Raw genomic sequence first — 19153 nt, forward strand, 5'->3', positions numbered from 1 at the left:
TAAGGGCCGTAGGTTGTACCATTGTAGGAAAATGCCACTGTTGGCATGGTTACCCCCTAATGTTTTGCCTTTTGTTGATGTCAGCTTTGATTGGAAGTGTGCTGGGACCCTGCTAACCATGCCCCAGCACCACAGTTAGCACAGCCCTGGCACACAGTTAAGTCCCTTGTAAAAGGTACCTCTGGTATCAAGGGCCCTGATGCCAGGAAAGATCTCTAAGGGCTGCAGCATGTATTATGCCACCCTGGGGACCCCTCACCTAGCATATGCACACTGCCTCACAGCTTGGGTGTGCTGGTGGGGAGAAAAAGACCAAGTCGACATGGCACTCCCCGCAGAGTGCCATGCCCACAACCACTGCATGTGGCATAGGTAAGTCACCCCTCTAGCAGGCCTTACAGCCCTAAGGCAGGGTGCCCTATACCACAGGTGACGGCATAGCTGCATGAGCACTATGAGCCTACAGTGTTTAAGTCAATTCTTAGACATTGTAAGTGCAGGGTAGCCATACTGAGTATATGGTCTGGGAGTTTGTCAAAAACAAACTCCACAGTTCCATAATGGCTACACTGAATACTGAGAAATTTGATATCAAACTTCTCAGCACAATAAACCCACACTAATGCCAGTGTGGGATTTATTGAAAAATGCACACAGAGGGCATCTTAGAGATGCCCCCTTCATGCCAGCCCAACTGCTAGAGCTAGGCTGTCCAGTCTCTGCCAGCCTGCCACATCCAGACAAGTTTCTGGACACATGGGGAGAGTGCCTTTGTGCACTCTGACCAGGAACAAAGCCTGTCCTGGGCAGAGGTGCTTCACACCTCCCCCTGCAGGAACTTTAACACCTGGCAGTGAGAATCAAAGGCTCAAGCCTGGTGTTACAGCGGCCCAGGGCACTCCAGCTAGTGGAGATGCCCGACCCCAGACAGCCCTCACATTTGGCGGCAAGCCGGGGGATATAATGAGAAAAACAAGGATGAGTCAACCCCTCACCCAGGCCCACCCCTAAGGTGACCAGAGCTGAAGGGACCCCCTTCTTAGAAAATCCTCCATCTTGTCTTGGGGGATTTACCCCATTAGGGATAGGAATGTGCTCCCCTCCCCAAAGGGAGGGAGCCCAAGGAGGGTGTAGCCACCCTCAAGGACAGTAGCCATTGGCTACTGCCCTGTGACCCTAACAAACCCCTAAGTTCAGTATTTAGGGGCGACCCTGAACCCAGGACTTCAGATTCCTGATGACCTACGAAGAAGAAGGACTGCTTAGCTGAAAAACCCCGTAGAGAAGAAGGAAGACGACAACTGCTTTGGCCCCAGCCCTACCGGCTTGCCTCCTACTTAACAGAACCGGCACCAGCGACGCATCCTGCGGGCCCAGCGACCTCTGCAGACTCAGAGGACTGCCCTGCACCTAAGAAGGATCAAGACCTCCCGTGGACAGCAGACCTGTTGAACCAAGAAAGAAGAAACCATCTTTAAAGGGACTCCCACCTCACTCCAGAAGCGTGAGTCCCCAACACTGCACCCGATGCCCCTGGCCAGTGCCCAGAGAAACCAACTATCAAGAGAGGACCCCCTGGCAACTTCGACGACGTGTCCACCCTGGGCTGACCTCCCTGCACCCACACGACGATGCCTGCAGAGGGAATCCCGAGGACCCCCCCCTGACCGCGACTGCCCTGGGCGAAGATATCCGACACCTGGAGAAGCACTGCACCCACAGCCCCCAGGCCTGTGAGAAACTGACCACCGGTGCAGCAACAACCAGCGGGCAGCCCTCATCAGTGATCAGTTGGTAGCTGGCCTGAGAAGCCCCCTGGTGCCCTGCCTGCAGCATCTGAGTGACCCGCAGGTCCCTCCATTGAATCCTATTGAACACTAGACACCCTCTTTGCCCACTGCACCCGGCCGCCCCTGTGCCGCAGAGGGTTTGTGTTGTGTGCCTACTTTGGGCCCCTCCTGTGCTCTACCAAACCCCCCTGGTCTGCACTCCGACAATGCAGGTACTTACCTGCAAGTAGACCAGGACCGGAGAACTCTCCTCTCTCCACAGGCACCCATGTTATTTTGGCTCCTGTTTGACCTCTGCACCTGACCGGCCCGTGTTGCTGGTGCTGGGTGTTTGGGGTTCACTTGAACCCCCCCAATGGTGGGCTACCTATGCCCCACAGACTGAACTTGTATGTGCTTTACTTACCAGACAACTAAAATGTACTTTTCTCCTCAGGAACTGTTGAAAATCGCACTGTCCACTTTTAAAATAGCTTATTGCCATTTTATGAAAAACTGTGTACAGTACTGTTTTGATTCAAAGTTCTAACTATACCTATGCAAAGTACCTTTCATTGAATGTACCTACCTGCAATCTGAACCTTGTGGTTCTAATAATAAATTAACAAAATAATATTTTTCTATATAAAAACCTATTGGCCTGGAGTTAAGTCATTGAGTGTGTGTTTTCACTTATTGCTTGTGTGTGTACAACAAATGCTTAACACTACTCTCTGATAAGCCTAACTGCTTGACCACATTACCACAAATAGAGCATTAGTATTATCTATCATTGCCTCTGTCAAGCCTCTTGGGGAACCCCGTGGACTCTTTGCACACTATGGGCCTGATTACAACTTTGGAGGAGGTGTTAATCCGTCCCAAAAGTGACGGTAAAGTGACAGATATACCACCAGCCGTATTACGAGTCCATTATATCCCATGTAACTCTTAATACGGCTGGTGGTAGATCCGTCACATTTGGGACGGATTAACACCTCCTCCAAAGTTGTAATCAGGCCCTATATCTCATTTTGAAATAGTATAGACAGAGCCAGCTTCATACAACTATCAAAACATTACTATTTACATACATCAAGTCCACAAGACTAAAAATCTTCAACTCAGACACATTATACGTTATAGACCTTTGAAAAAACGAATTCATGAAGCCTTCTAAGAAGGCTTCAGTCCCATTAATTCTCCTGGACCACTGAGATCAGAATACACCTTCCTAGAAAAGATGGGCATAAAATTAGGCTCCTTATGATCGCTTATCCAGAAGAATTTGTTTTGGTTTATATATAAAATATCAAAGCAATAAAACAATGCGTGATTACCACTTAAATAAAGGAAAATACTCTCACCTTCAGTTTACCACACCCTCACCAAACTTATAAGTGCAGGTCCCAAAATCCTCTCCTCTTGTGAACTCTGATACTAACTCCAAACAGCCTGTATCAAAATACTCCAGTATCACAAGTAAAATAGTATATACTCCAGCTGCATTCAGGTATTTTCATATAATGGTTTTCAAGAATTACACCTAAGACCACAGTTTATTTTCTGATAGTTGAATTGCATCATTAGTAGTTAAAATTATATATATATATATATATATATATATATATATATATATATATATATATATATATATATATATACACACACACACACACATATGTGTACACACATATTTTACTGAAAAAAAAGTTTAAAGTGACATAACATTTTAAATAAAAGAATAAAATCACTGAAATTTACCAGTTGTAGCTAACTGAAGTAACTATAACTACCCCCTCACTATGCACAGTTTTGTTATCAATGAATAAATAGCAGATGCCATTATTAATGATGTCATAGAAAATTTTAGGAGCAATGTAATATGTGAGGTCATAAGCAATGCATGGGGAAGGCTTGAGATAGTTACTTTAGTCAACTGTAACTGGTAAACTTCATTTTTTTTTTAGTTTAAAATGTTATGTCTTAACGACATTTCACATAACTAAAACTTCACTTTAAACTTTGTTTTTCCCCAGACATTTATTTTAATGAAAAGTAACACTTTTAAGAGGTGTCATTTTATGTAAGGTAGACCTACTGACTTTGTCAAAAGGTGAGAAACCAAAATATAAAAGGCTGGCCCATTGGCTTTAGCAGAGGCTCAAAACATCAACTCACATCAAGGAGACCTATTGGCTTTGCCAAAAATGTACCACAATAATTTAGCAATACCATATTCCAATGTATTCCTTATAAATGAACACATAGGAATGTATAACAATAATTGTCACAAACATATTTAAATTAAAGCATTTTTATTCCAAACAACCATAAAGGTGTGTTGGAATCTGACTTCAAGACTCTTCAGGCCAAAAGAACACATGGACAGAACCACAAGAGGCCCCCACACTCCAGCTGAAGAGTATATAGGTCCAGCTCAGAGTGATTTCAAAATAATTATAAGCCCTCCTGGGCGCTTGGATTCCATGATCCGCTTGGATTCCATGATCCAGGAGGTGTCTTTTTAAAAACGTTCCTGGGGAGATGCTGTGCTCCTTCCAGCCCCCTAAAACACTTTTATAAATCATTGGTGGCGCCCCTGCCCCTCCTTTGGGCACCATGACAACAACAACAACATTCAAAAACAAAGCCCATGTAGGGCATTATGCAGCGCTCCCGGAAGGGAGCAGCGAATACCTCATGAGCAGCCTCACTGCTCCAATACTGAAATGGTGAGTCCATGACTATTTTTCATTACTTTTGTTATATATTTTGGATTACCCATCCCTACCTGGGCACCTACAGCAAATCTTTTTTACATTTTGTCACCATCAACTTTACATTATGTTAGGAGATGCGTGAGGGAGGCCCAAGCTCCCCAGCCAGTACCCATCTTGGGTGCCCGTGGGAGGTGGTAACAAATGAATGTGCTCCCAGCTGGCAGGAGTTTAATTTCTGCTCTCGCTGCAGGAGCACATTCACTATTCCCTGCTCACACTCTTGTGGGCAGGAAGGTTGTTTTCTGCTCCTGCTAGTGGTGGGAGGAATATTGTTTGATGACCCTGGTGGGGTGTCCCAGGGGTCAACACAAGGCTTGAGGAGGGGGACCCACACACAGAATCCACTTCCTAATATATTTTTAATGAAAATAATGTTGTTGGGCCCAGGGCAATTGGGTCTCCGGGACCAATATGTGGCTTAGGGAGGGGTGCACTCATGCCCCTTCCCAATAAATGTTTTACAAAATAAATGAAAAATATAATAAAAAAGAGAATGATCTGACCTCTTGAGCACTGGCCCTCCTCAGGGAGATTATAAAGGTAAAAGGGTGGCTCCTCCTTGCTTTTTTAAAACTTATTTTTACTGCAGTACTACTGGAAAAAAATCCAGTTTTGGCCTGGGGCAGATGGGGGGGGTGCCAGATGGACCTACCCACAAGGATTAGGGTTGTCGTGGTATTCCTACCCTGCTCCCCATATTTTTTTTTCTAGGCACATGTTGATGTCAAGCAGCAAATCAGATCTTATTATCTGTTCTGCTGGCCCTGCAGTAGTCCAATATCTTTGGAGATCTATACATTTTTAACTTTAATTTCTCAAAAACTACAGAACGGATTTAAAACAAAATTCTGTTTTGTGCAATTTCATTCAGTAGCATTCATTGAAGTTCTTATAGGGAAACTGTATGTGGAAAAGGCATTTAGGACCTAGATACCATAGGAAGAGCGTTATTTTGTTTTGCTAACTTTGACAAATCTTTGACAAATCTTCACAAAAAAAATTCCAAACCAAAAGTTCATCCACCTCAGCTTCTTCCTTGAAAGTTTGGGGTGATCATTCAAGCGAGGGCAGAAGAAAAAAGGTGTGTGTGCCAAAACACATTTTACCCATACAATTGCCCATAGAAACTTTAAACAATGCTAGGTCAAAAACTGCTGAAAGGAATTACACCAAATTTGTCAGAATAGACCTTTACCAAGAAAGCCTGTTTTTGTGATTTGGTATAAATCCATTCAGTAGTTTTGAGAAATTAATGTTCAAAATGTATGTATATTTGGATAGTTCAGTTTACAGGGCTCTCACAAGCACGCAACTTTAAATAATAGAGCAATATATTTAGCCGAGAGGCCTCTTTTCCAGTCAGCTATCTTGCTTCGGCAGGAGCTCACAATATTGTTGGCTGGCCACAGCATGAGGAGAAATGTTGCAGCCTCCACTTCAGGCTTCTTTTTCAAAACGTACGGTATAAGCGGGCAGGGTGTGGGTACTCTGACAACCTGGCCCTTGTTGGGGGTGGAGTCCGAGAGGGTCTCCACCCTCCCCTCCCCCAGTTAAATTAAAAAAATATATATTTTTGTTTTGGCTGCCTGGATGCAGCTGGAGCCAGCAGGACTCCCCATATCCCATGAGAGTCCCACAGGAGCGCATGAGCCACTCTTGCTCCCTTGAGCATCCAGTGGGGGCTGTGTATGGGGGTTGACTATGCAGATAATCCATGCTGGCCACGGTTTTCGACGGGGTGGAGGAAGCCACAGCTGTAGACTGGGCGCAGGGCCTGGCTGGAGGTCAGGCCCTGCAGCCAATCCCCTGCAGTGCACGGCCAAACACCATGGACGGCAGGGTGTTGGTGGCCTACGAGGGTGTTGGGTGCAGGCCCTGACCACAAGCCAAGCCCTGCAGCCAAACCTACAGTGGGTTCGGGCAAAACCCATGCGTGGTTGGGGGTTAGCATAGTTATGTATGCTAATAGAATATTACTTTTCATTAAAAAAAACTAAAGGTTAAAGTGATGTTATAGTTGGGTATGGTAATAATATCTTACTTTGTATTTAAAAAAAAGAAATTGAAGCATGTGTCAAACATAATTGCGAGTAGGGTGTATTGTTAAAAATGCATAGTATACTTTTAAACCAAATTAGCTGTGCGGTGTTCATTTAGTGTGTTGTATTGCAGGTTCACCTACACAGTGGTGCTTCTGAAGCTCGGACTGATGTGTTCTGTTGGTGGATTGTGATTATAAAGTTTGCCACTGTTGTGAGCTCAGGGATCTCACTATGAGGATTACTTGAGCAGTGTTGGATGTGCCCTCTGTGTTCTGTTGGCCGTTGTGTGCTGTTTCCTGTGGAAAGCTGCTGTATGTACAGCAACATCCACCTGTACATGTCGCATCTATACAGCTCTGTACTGCATACCACTGGTCATAAGTGCACTCTTAAGTGTTGTTTGTTGTCATGCTTAATGTTTTGAACGTGTTGATACCCAACTGTATTGAATATCTGACCTGTATTGCATAACTGTGTAGGGTACTGTCTAATGAGTTGTGTTGGGTGCGTCGGTGTTTTAAGCGATTGTTTTTTTAAGTGCAGTGATACCCAACAATATGGTGAATCTTGACTATGCTGGATGCATTTGTGGTATTCTGCCTAATGTTTGCTGCTGGGTGTGTGATTGGAATGTGATGTACTTCCCACTCAGATCGGATGGAAGCACAGGTATCTTAGCCAGGATAAAAGAAAAAACAAACAAGCAGGGCAATGTCGAAGAGATGGTTTACTCTCCACCATGGTACATTCAAAGCAATAAATCCCGGCACGTGGAAGCAAATCTCTCTGTATCATCTTTAATATTCTCCAGGCTCACAGTCCAGCCCCTCTGAACAGGATCAGGAGCTATTATCCAGGGAGATGACTTCGCTCTTCCCCAGCCAATCTGGTCCATGTGACTAGATTCAAGAAAGTAAGATACGGTGGGCGTGCCTTCTCTGTCAGAGCAGCACAGCAATGGGATCAATTACCTGTCTTCCTTCGCTCCCTTGCTGACCAAATGCCTTTCAGAAAGGCCTTTAAAACATGGCCTTTTCTGAAATAGGCCCTTTTTTAGCACCTTTTAGTGGTTACTATCAGTTTGAGCTGCCAGTAATGTTCTAGCGCCAGGATACCAGTTTGGTGGCAGCGCGCTTTACACAAATACCCTAAATAAGTAAATAAACTGTGTTCGGTATTTCAGGAGTTCTGATGTCTGATCTCTACCATTCACCCTCACAGTCTATTTACAAGAGTAGAAGACACAGCCAGGTACACCACTCTCAAGTGACTTAGCTGCAGCAGTCAAAATATTGGTCAGTGCAGGCGATCGATGCTGTGAGTACACAACCTTAATGTATTGCCAGCGTATACAGGGAGTGCAGAATTATTAGGCAAGTTGTATTTTTGAGGATTAATTTTATTATTGAACAACAACCATGTTCTCAATGAACCCAAAAAACTCATTAATATCAAAGCTGAATATTTTTGGAAGTAGTTTTTAGTTTGTTTTTAGTTTTAGCTATGTTAGGGGGATATCTGTGTGTGCAGGTGACTATTACTGTGCATAATTATTAGGCAACTTAACAAAAAAAAATATATACCCATTTCAATTATTTATTATTACCAGTGAAACCAATATAACATCTCAACATTCACAAATATACATTTCTGACATTCAAAAACAAAACAAAAACAAATCCGTGACCAATATAGCCACCTTTCTTTGCAAGGACACTCAAAAGCCTGCCATCCATGGATTCTGTCAGTGTTTTGATCTGTTCACCATCAACATTGCGTGCAGCAGCAACCACAGCCTCCCAGACACTGTTCAGAGAGGTGTACTGTTTTCCCTCCTTGTAAATCTCACATTTGATGATGGACCACAGGTTCTCAATGGGGTTCAGATCAGGTGAACAAGGAGGCCATGTCATTAGATTTCCTTCTTTTATACCCTTTCTTGCCAGCCACGCTGTGGAGTACTTGGACGCGTGTGATGGAGCATTGTCCTGCATGAAAATCATGTTTTTCTTGAAGGATGCAGACTTCTTCCTGTACCACTGCTTGAAGAAGGTGTCTTCCAGGAACTGGCAGTAGGACTGGGAGTTGAGCTTGACTCCATCCTCAACCCGAAAAGGCCCCACAAGCTCATCTTTGATGATACCAGCCCAAACCAGTACTCCACCTCCACCTTGCTGGCGTCTGAGTCGGACTGGAGCTCTCTGCCCTTTACCAATCCAGCCACGGGCCCATCCATCTGGCCCATCAAGACTCACTCTCATTTCATCAGTCCATAAAACCTTAGAAAAATCAGTCTTGAGATATTTCTTGGCCCAGTCTTGACGTTTCAGCTTGTGTGTCTTGTTCAGTGGTGGTCGTCTTTCAGCCTTTCTTACCTTGGCCATGTCTCTGAGTATTGCACACCTTGTGCTTTTGGGCACTCCAGTGATGTTGCAGCTCTGAAATATGGCCAAACTGGTGGCAAGTGGCATCGTGGCAGCTGCACGCTTGACTTTTCTCAGTTCATGGGCAGTTATTTTGCGCCTTGGTTTTTCCACACGCTTCTTGCGACCCTGTTGACTATTTTGAATGAAACGCTTGATTGTTCGATGATCACGCTTCAGAAGCTTTGCAATTTTAAGAGTGCTGCATCCCTCTGCAAGATATCTCATTATTTTTGACTTTTCTGAGCCTGTCAAGTCCTTCTTTTGACCCATTTTGCCAAAGGAAAGGAAGTTGCCTAATAATTATGCACACCTGATATAGGGTGTTGATGTCATTAGACCACACCCCTTCTCATTACAGAGATGCACATCACCTAATATGCTTAATTGGTAGTAGGCTTTCGAGCCTATACAGCTTGGAGTCAGACAACATGCATAAAGAGGATGATGTGGTCAAAATACTCATTTGCCTAATAATTCTGCACTCCCTGTATTAGGCTCTTCATTTTAGACTGTTAGTAAGGAAGTCTGGAAGAGCAGAAGCAGATTTATCCTGCGAATCACAAGTTTACTGACTGGTGGGCTTTATTCAATGAAGTACGCTCTAGATGGAGAATGTTCATCAGAATTTTTGTTTTCACCTCAATGGTGGGCAACTACAGATGTATGTCTTCACTACCTTTTAAACATCCACTACAAACCAAGGCACTTTCTTCTTTCAGTCAGAGTGGCAAAACAAGATCTGTTTCAGAGATGTATCTAATCCACTGAAATTATGCAGGTCTGGATACAGTACATCATCAAGAAGGGGGAGAAATCCAGATCTATCCCCATCATTATGAGTGTCCTGAGAGGCCATGAGAGCCTGCTGCACAGGGTCCGAATCAGAGTGAAAATGAGAATAAGATCTCTGCTGGCAGGAGAGTCAAGGCAGAGACCTTGGATTACAGTTATGACAGCCAATTGTGCTTTAGTAAGATCGTAGAGCGATATCTATGCTTGTATATACTGAATGGTGGACTAAGATTGGCGTTGGCACCAGGTTGGTGTTGGTGTGGTGGGAACTGGCACAGACCGTGTAGCTGGTGTAGAAGTCTGGACGCAGTTGGCATGGTTTCGGTAGTGGTCCCGAGGGCCAGACTGTGTTGGGTGGGAGGGTCACGCGTAACCAATTGCAGAATTCATTCAGACTCAGTGGACTTCAAAGGGATGCAGTTTTTATCTTGACACCCTCAACACAGTCTTTGGGGATTTCGAATGGCAGGATGGGAGCACAGAGGGTTGGGTCCTGCTTTGTCTTTTTATGCTTGTGCTTGGACTTTGATTTGAACTTACTGGAAAACTTTGCGCATGAAATAGACCTGTTTTGGGAGCGGCCTAGTGACCAGGACTGAGGCAGTTTCCGCAATTTGCAACCTTTTCTTGTGTTCAGTGTTGTACAGATTGCCCTTTTGTGCATGAGAGCACACTGGCCATTGGTCTGCGTGCAGAAGCACGACTAAGAAATATATCCCCAGATCCAGACTGGTGCCTGGGGATATTCTAAATGGGAGGAATCTGCGGTTAGAAGTATCAATCAGAAATTCTTATTTCACTTAGAGTTAATTTCTTCTGTGGAAAAAATCCCATATTCTCATTTCTCCATGCAAGCCCTGAAGGCTTGAGTTTGAAATCTCACGGTCTTAGCTATGTTCCACAACCTCAACGAGAGAGGGAGCAAGGGAAATAGAGAGTGAGTGAGTGTGCGTTTATGTACTTCGGCCCTGGCTTTCTCAGCGGTTCTTCTAAGCCACGATTGATTTAATCGTTAATCATTCCCAGCTTTCATGCTACTGGTGTGTATTATTAAAAGCCAGCTTTCCAAATCACCTGTAAAACATGGAACCCAGCAACATGATCCGCATCTTGGCCAGTAACAGAACATCACAGTCATCACACATGTTTACAAAGTACAAGCCCCATTACACACCACCCTTAGGCTATCACAGATCATGATCAAAAAAGGCCTCTCGTCCGTGACTATTGCAAGGCCCAATAACTCCTATTTATTTCCATTAGTGTTCATCGTATTGGGAAATATCTTAGCAACGGTGTGATAAGCTTTGCTCGAAAACAATTCAAATATCTGACACTTGGGTCTCTTTATGAATAGCTTCCTTCTGACTTCCCAATTAGGGGAAAGCTGCCAGCTGCATGCATAAAGAACAGTAAATGATGCTATTACTGTTTACACAAGACACTGTTCAGTCCTTTCAATGATGGAAAATGTCCATGTGAAGGATGGTACAGGTAGCACTCAAGGATTCAGGTGTAAGGCGACAGTCTCATATTGATTCAATAACCCGGAGTTCCTGGCAGAAGCCATTAAGGCAAGAAGTATCAGCATTCTCTGCTGCTACATTTGAGAAAGACAGTTTTCAGCTATGCGCGCGAATGGCTCAGTGGGTGGATTGCTGGGCGAGGTGCATGAGATGGGAGGGCAGGATGGCTGTCTGGTTGTTGGGGTGGTGGTCAAATAGGCATGCCAACGTATTTGCAAAAGCAGCCAGACTGTTGTTAAGATTAGAGGTTACACGACTATCAACATTTCTAAATTTGATTTACAGCCCATCCACCATTTGTGGCATCCTTCCTAGGCTATCCCAGAGAAACACTTATCAGTGTTTGAGGAAAATCACAATACCTCTAGTGTAAAACAAGCATTAACAAATGCAATTCTTTTTAGTGCTGAATTCAGGAGTGGTGTCCACATAGAGAGAGAGACACTGGATACCAGGAACTGACTTGCTGTAGAAAACAGTAAGGGGATATGCAGCAAACGTCTTTGTTAGCGATTTGATTATATCGTTGTGATTAAACTTTTTATGTTGTAATGGACCTTGGAGTGTGTTTTACGTGCACCATTTGTGTTGTAGTTGGAGGTCTGTATTTGCAGTAGAGTTGTAGGGGGTGAGAATAGGATGGTTGGTGGTGTTCTGGAGTGTGGAATGTACTCGGTCTAGCACTGCTTTGGGATATTTGGAGTATCATAAAAGTAAACAATGGTTTTGGGACCTTGACACAGTGTGACCAAAGGACTAGTCACTTAACTTCGTGGGACTTTACCTGTGACTCTGTTAGAGACAGGCTCCGCCATAGTCATCCTGACTTTTGCAAATAAGCTTTGGCTGTTCTGCGGACAGACTTGCCAATACCACCACCAAATGGTGCAGTCGATCAAAAAGGGCGCAGTGGCGGAGCATGCAAGTCATTCGTGCTCACTGGATAAAGTGCTGCAATCAACAGTGCACACCAACTAGAAGTTTAGGGACTGTTTGGGCCTCATATTTGTGTAAATGAAATTAGTTTTCATTGTTTGATCGAGAATACAAACATATACCCCATCCACATGGCCTTTACTATTACGAAGTTGGCTTCCCTGTACTATCTCACCTCGTTGCACAATTTGCCTGGTGTCGTTAAAAAGGCTGTTTATATGTGGAATCTAGAGAGCAAAGCATATAGAAATTTCCAAAATTCTCTCGATTGAGAATTAGGGCTCTGCCACCAGCCACAGTTATTGTAGATTGCCACAGAGACCCACAGAAAGATTTTTGCACACCTATTTTTCATCTCAAAATGGGATTCGAAAGAATCTTAATGTTTTCTTATCATGTACTATGATTTTCACCAATTCAATCTGAAGAGATATTTGGAAGGTGACTGCAGGAAAAGACTACCTGGTGCACCAAGTGTGCCTCATATACCCACCTATTACAAAAACGAGAAACCTTATTTTAGACTCATCTTCGCTCCCGCTGAATTATATTAACGAGTCCAACTTAACAGGTTTTTGGCCCAAGATCTCGTCATGCCACAAATGCTTCCGCGAATGAGCACTTGAGCACTCTGTGGGAATACCAACATCGGTGAAGCGCTACAGCTGAGTTAACACCAGACACATAGGAGGTAAGGTCAGGGATATTTGTCAGGGTTTGCTAAATGAGGCCCCAGAAAAATATATTAGTAATCAATGGTGAATTACTGAGCCTGCAAATCCAATATGGGTGGTAGAGGAAACAAATTCACAGGCGCTAATGTGCAATTAGAATCGAGACGTTCTAAGAAGAAAGTAGGCAGGTCTGCAGAATACAAATGATATCCATCAATCATTCAACGTTGCTGAAAATGTGAAAGGGCAGAGAGCGAATCAGAATACAACAGATATTCGTACAATTCAATATTTTAAGTGTGGATTGCTGATTTTTAATAACTATATCTCTAAATATACTAAATGGACGTACACCAAACCACAAAAAGGACATAATCTGAAAAATGATCTGTCCTCATGCCAGATTTGGTCTTAATCTGTTTAGTCTGGTCTAAACCACAGAGCAAATATGAGCAGTGAGATTTTGTCCATACACCGCCAAACATGTTTTTCCAGAATAACTTTTACCCGCATTGACCAATCTGTGCCATACTGAGATAGAAGAACCACAGTCATATGGGGCACTCTGATGCCAGATTAGGTGCTTTTGTATAAAGAGGTCCACATCTTACATAAAAAGTAAAAAGGACGTTTTCCTCTTTAAAGTCCCAGTCAACTATGACTACAGCTTCGGCCATTGCGCCTCTGTAGTTGAGGCTGACACACCAATATCATAGAAAAATTGTATTTTGCTAATAACTTTGTCCACCCTTGAACAACATAGACCAAACACTTCAAGAAACATCCAAATGGGCCTTATTTTGCTAATACCACATTTGGTGCAGATTTATTAGCAGGGAGCTGAGGTACAGCATAGGAGATAAAAAGTGTGTCATCAGAGAAGAGGTTACGAAAAATGTGGTTCAGTAAAATAAACCACCCCATTCAACTGATTACAAGTACCAAAAGGGAGAGTCGGTCAGGCACCAGGAAAGCCACAGAATGTTGTCATCATTTTCTGCTCCAAAGGGAAGGTTTTAAAGTACAGCTAGGAAGGTTTTACTTTTCTGAAGATGTAAATAAGTAAAACACAGCAAAAGGTGAGGCAATGCAACTGATTTACAGCATAAATATTGGAAATTAAACAGGCATATAAATATATAGTAAGTTCAGACCTAGTACTTAGGCCTACTAATCAATTTTGAATAATGCACATATACAACCAAGTGATACCAAGTACATTGTGAAGAGAAGCAAAAGGAAACAAGCATTTGCAATGCAATGGGTATCGCGTTTGCTCGATTTAAAGCTATTTTTGTAAACTCCTAACCGTGCATTTCTTGCCACATAAACTGAAAATGATATGTAAAACAGTTTCACAAAACTAACCAGACTTTTCTTGTCACATAAACTGAAAATGAAAAGTAAAACAGTTTCACGTAAGTGAGCCGACGGCTGCCATGAGCGCAAAACAGACACACAAAAGGGCAAAGCAGCTGTACTCGGCAATCGCAATAATGGCATCTACGACAGAATCTAAATACCCTGGAAAATCCCCAGTTAAGGTACGTATGCAACCTTAATGTGCTGTCAGACGCTTTATTTTAATTTCATTGTATAAAAGTCTACATGTAGCAAAAGGGACACTTGTACAGCAAATCAGTAATACAGACGACAAACATTCATAATATCCATAGTTCTTTAGATATATCTGGTACCACGTCGTACTTAACTGAATAGTTTGTTGCAAATACACAAGTCATTCAGATGTCCCTGCCATAAACTGGAATGACTAATAAATATTTGTATCTAAAACATCTGTGATTAGAGTGGTAAAACTAGGTAAACAACCATGCAATATTGGATGATCGAGTCACTGTTCATCATTATGGTGACATGCTAAATTGCCACAGTGGCCCCTCATCTTAATGTTCTGACTTCTTCAAGGCCTCTTTAGTTTTTCACATCATTAACAACTTGAATAATTCCTTCTAGCCACCATTTCCACCTTGAACCATTTTTGCATTTCTTTGACCCAAATTAGGCTTGGGGAGTAAGTGACCCCCTACCTGGTCATGATTATGAAACATTTAGCCAAAATGATATGCAATGCAAGAATCTAAGTTGTGATCCGTCATCTTTGTAAGTAACATTTGTGGCAACAAGCGTTGGCAAGAGCAACAGGTTGGGTCTTAAGAAGCTGGTAGCTACAATTAGTATTTTTTTTTTTTATCTCAAGCACATGGTAGAAGAAGAAAAAAACTAAACAAGGCACCACTACATGGTTACCAGATGTTTGCAAAGAAAAATTTAAATGTAATTTTTTTTTTTTTTTTTTTACGATGTGGCTGTTTTGCTACTGATGTTTTTTAAATAGCTGGCTTTCGGTTGCACCATTTCTTGTAATATTATCATTTGTGAAGGCAACAACAATAAGTCCTTCCCTATCCAAGCATGCCAATCACAGGCTGCTACAATGTCACTTTAACACTTTAAAGTGCCAACTATACAAAGAAGAGAGAAATAAACCACCATCTAATTGGGCATTAGAACTGCTGGCAAAATACACATCCAGTATAAATAAATAATATGAAAATAATTATAATAAAAACAGAATTTGAAGCAGCGTTGTCACTAAAGACCAACGAACTATTTTTAGGCAGAAGTCAACAATATTCATAGGCTTTGTGCAAGTCACTCAAAATGAAGGGAACCAATGGGAAATTTTGGCTGACCACTGCCTCATGCTGTATGCTGCAGTGGGTGGCAGCAAACTGTGAATCACAGTTTAATAGACCTCTGGATGAAGCCAGCTGACCAAGAGCCCCTTAATGTACATATTATGTATGAGTTGTTTCGAAAAATTAGCCTGGTGAGACAACTAAAGGCGAAACCTAAAGAGCAGTTTTTCTGGAAGTCAGCAACGTGTTTCCCCACATATAGCCATTGGGACCCAATCACATTACAACTGCACCACATGTACATGAAAGATCACGGCCCCCTCATTGCACCAAATGTAGAATGGAGTGTAGTAAGAGTTGCAATAAACTTAGTATGTGGACAAATTATTTCTGCATGCAAACCTTCTACCCAAGGTCTTACTATTTTGTTAGGTCTGCCCTAGCGACAGCCTGCTGTCTTGTCAGCCTCATGTTTTCCAAATAAAATCATAAAAATACACAAATAAATAAGTACAAAGAGGGACTTTTGGTCAGCCATCCTCATCCACTGGTTTGTTCAAGTGTCCTTCACATGTTGCTGCCGCCCATCACAGTATACAGCATGTGTCAATGGGTCAGCACATGTCAACCACTGGCTCTCCTCAATGTAAGTGAAAATAGTGTGCTCTTGTACACATAAACATCCACCTAAAAAGTAGTCCACCCAAGGACATTTTTTACTTTATTACTAATAATATTCTATTTTGTAAACATATGAATGGCATCTTTGAATGCTGCTTTTTTAACGTATTTCATATGCTTACAAAAAGAAATAAAACACATGACTGTTAGGCTAGACATATTGGCTTTGCCAATGCTTGTTTCAGTGATTGGTTGGATTTGAGTCAAAGGTCAGGGTGCCTGCCACTTATTCCCAGCAAATGAATAGCCACATTCCCTCCATGAGTATCTAGGACTTTGAAGATCTGGGCTGTCAGTGGCCAGATAGTTTACCACGTGTTGTAGGGCTGCAGCAAAGTACTACAAAATGCGAAGTCTCCAATCAGCTCTCGTTGTAGAAACGGAGCTGCTTCAATGTGACTACCCTAACTGGGTCATTGACGAGTAAACTCCTGAAATATGACCTAGCTATATACATAGCCATCACTTGGAGAATACTCAAGATTCCGGGCAGAAATATCTTTGCTAATGACAGCCTACCCATTAAAGGCACAGGGAAGATTTCCCAGAATCCAATGAAGCATGTAGCTTTGTCTATATCACATTCCTATCTTAAAATTCTCCCAACATCGGAGCTCATCCAAATGACTAGATACTAAAAGGGGTCTGTAGTCACCCTGAGTTGAGATCCAGCAAGACTGCATGCCTCATAAACTGGCAGCGGGTGTATCAGAGCCTGTGCCCAAATACCCCTCACCCTGACACCAACCAAACTCATCTACCAGTTCCTATACCGAGAACTAGATCACACACATACAGCAACACTTCACATGTGCACTGCGATCCAACATAACGAAAGTCATGTTCTCCAAGTCGGTGGCTCATCATGCATGCCAGTGGTTCTGCTAGTAATCTGAATACTAATGGGGAGAGAGGACTCCCCTACCTGGTACCCCTATCCATTGATTGTGGGCACCATTTTATTTGTCCTAATTTGAGCAGCAACTTTGTTAGAAAGCAGTTTAATCGATATCATGTACTCAGTACCCAGTTTACACATCCTCACTACAGAGTTTAAACAACCTCATTGCCAGTCCATATACTGCGAATCTGTGATATCAAACTGCTTTCTGATTATTGAGGCTGGCAATAGCCTTTGGACCCCAACACCCTTCCTGCGCTTCCAATAAAAGATTAGATGCATTTTATATGAAATAAAACCATCTTCATTCACGTATAGTGGTTTCAGCATTCAATTAAGTGTTGGTATGATAATTATAGAGAGAATGTGGCCTAAATGAGCCATTATCTTAAGGGTCCTCTTCATAATAACTAAGACAATAATGTTTTTTCCACAGTGCTAACAACCACACTTCTGCCATTGCTAAGAGGACTAATTAACAAATTATAGTACTGAATGTACCCATCTTGGACGGATGGGAGCCTCAGCACATGTAGGTTAAATCCTAAAGTACAACGGCTTAGGCATGGCTAAGTGACTTAATGTTAGGGTTATAATTATCTTACTGATTATAGTTAAGTAAGAATACATGTTGAACATTGTTGTTGGCTGCGAACAGTGATTTTTATCATAACATTCGAGATTCTGGTAAGTAGAGTGTGATACCAAGGATGTAAGAGGGATTCTTTACATGACTATTAAGCATGTTTGAAGATCAGTCGCTTATTCCATACAGTTACTTCTCTTACAACAATAGCTTTTTTTTTTTTTTTAAGAGTTTAGCAGATGGGATACTCAATCAAAACGTGGAGAATATCCTGTCCGATGTACTAGCCTTGAGAAAGCAATGTATTTTGTGAAAAACTTGCCGGCTCGGTATTGTGATACTCAGGAAACTGAAGGGCAATGAGTCTATGCATTGTGATGTAAGAAAAGTAATACTTCGAGATATAAAAATGGCTTCTAGTTCCTCTGGCTATTAAAAAGACGGACAGTGTATATTGAGGTATGCTGCAGAAGCATCCGCAGAAGTATAAAACACTGGGTGCAGGCCCCACTCACCGTGGAGCACAAACTATACCAAAATATATCATCCATGAACTTACTTATGATAGCGCTACTGTTGCCACTACTTGCAGGCATCCAACATGTTATCAATGCCAAAGCATTTCCTAGACTGAAATAAACATTTGGACCAAAAAAGAAGTGTCACACCGTCATACAATTTAAAAACTAAAATCATACAGTTTTAAGAAGGGAGCACATAACAAGTTTACCAAGGCACCTAATCACCATGCCAAACTTATGCCTCTGGCCCACATTTGCACACACTAACAATAATTACATCGACGAGCAAACAATTAACAACGGGCTCAACTATATCATTCCAAGTACTACACAGTGAAACATGCACAATCTCTTACTAGCAGTTCATGGCGGGGTGGGAGTTAAGGTTGTGAGAGTTGAATTTCTGTTTTATTTTTTAGGTTTTGTGTTGCGGACACTGTTGCTGCTATTAGGTAGTACAACTGATCTCCCTGTCAACTTTAACAAAACCTTACTAGTTTTTTTCATTTAATGTACATATGCACACACAAACAGAGAAATTTAGGCCCTCATTATGAGTGTGGCAGTCTGAAGACAGCCACACTTGCAGTGGCGGTCTTACCGCCATGGACCTGGCGGTAAAGACCGCCGTATTACGAGTCTTGGCCAAAGCCGAACTGCCACAACGCCACCAGTACTGCGAGGGCGGTCGGACCGCTGGGCCAGAGGTGAGCACCTCCAGCCCGGCGGCAGCCGAAAGACCGCCGGCGGTATTACGACTTGGCAAACCACCAGGGTTTCCATGGCAGTCACCCCGGCACGAAAACCCTGGCGGTAACCCACCTGGCGACAGGAATCCCAATTCCTGTCGCTGGCA

General features: G+C 42.7%; 1 protein-coding gene across 1 annotated transcript in view; it reads right to left on the reverse strand.

Annotated features, from left to right (window-relative positions):
• CDC37L1 (cell division cycle 37 like 1, HSP90 cochaperone) overlaps positions 1-19153 on the reverse strand; it is a 174913-nt gene that overhangs the window by 10728 nt on the left and 145032 nt on the right. The gene's annotated exons all lie outside the window — the stretch shown is intronic.

The sequence above is a fragment of the Pleurodeles waltl genome, chromosome 1_1 (genome assembly GCF_031143425.1).
Source record: "Pleurodeles waltl isolate 20211129_DDA chromosome 1_1, aPleWal1.hap1.20221129, whole genome shotgun sequence".
Lineage (NCBI taxonomy): Eukaryota > Metazoa > Chordata > Amphibia > Caudata > Salamandridae > Pleurodeles > Pleurodeles waltl.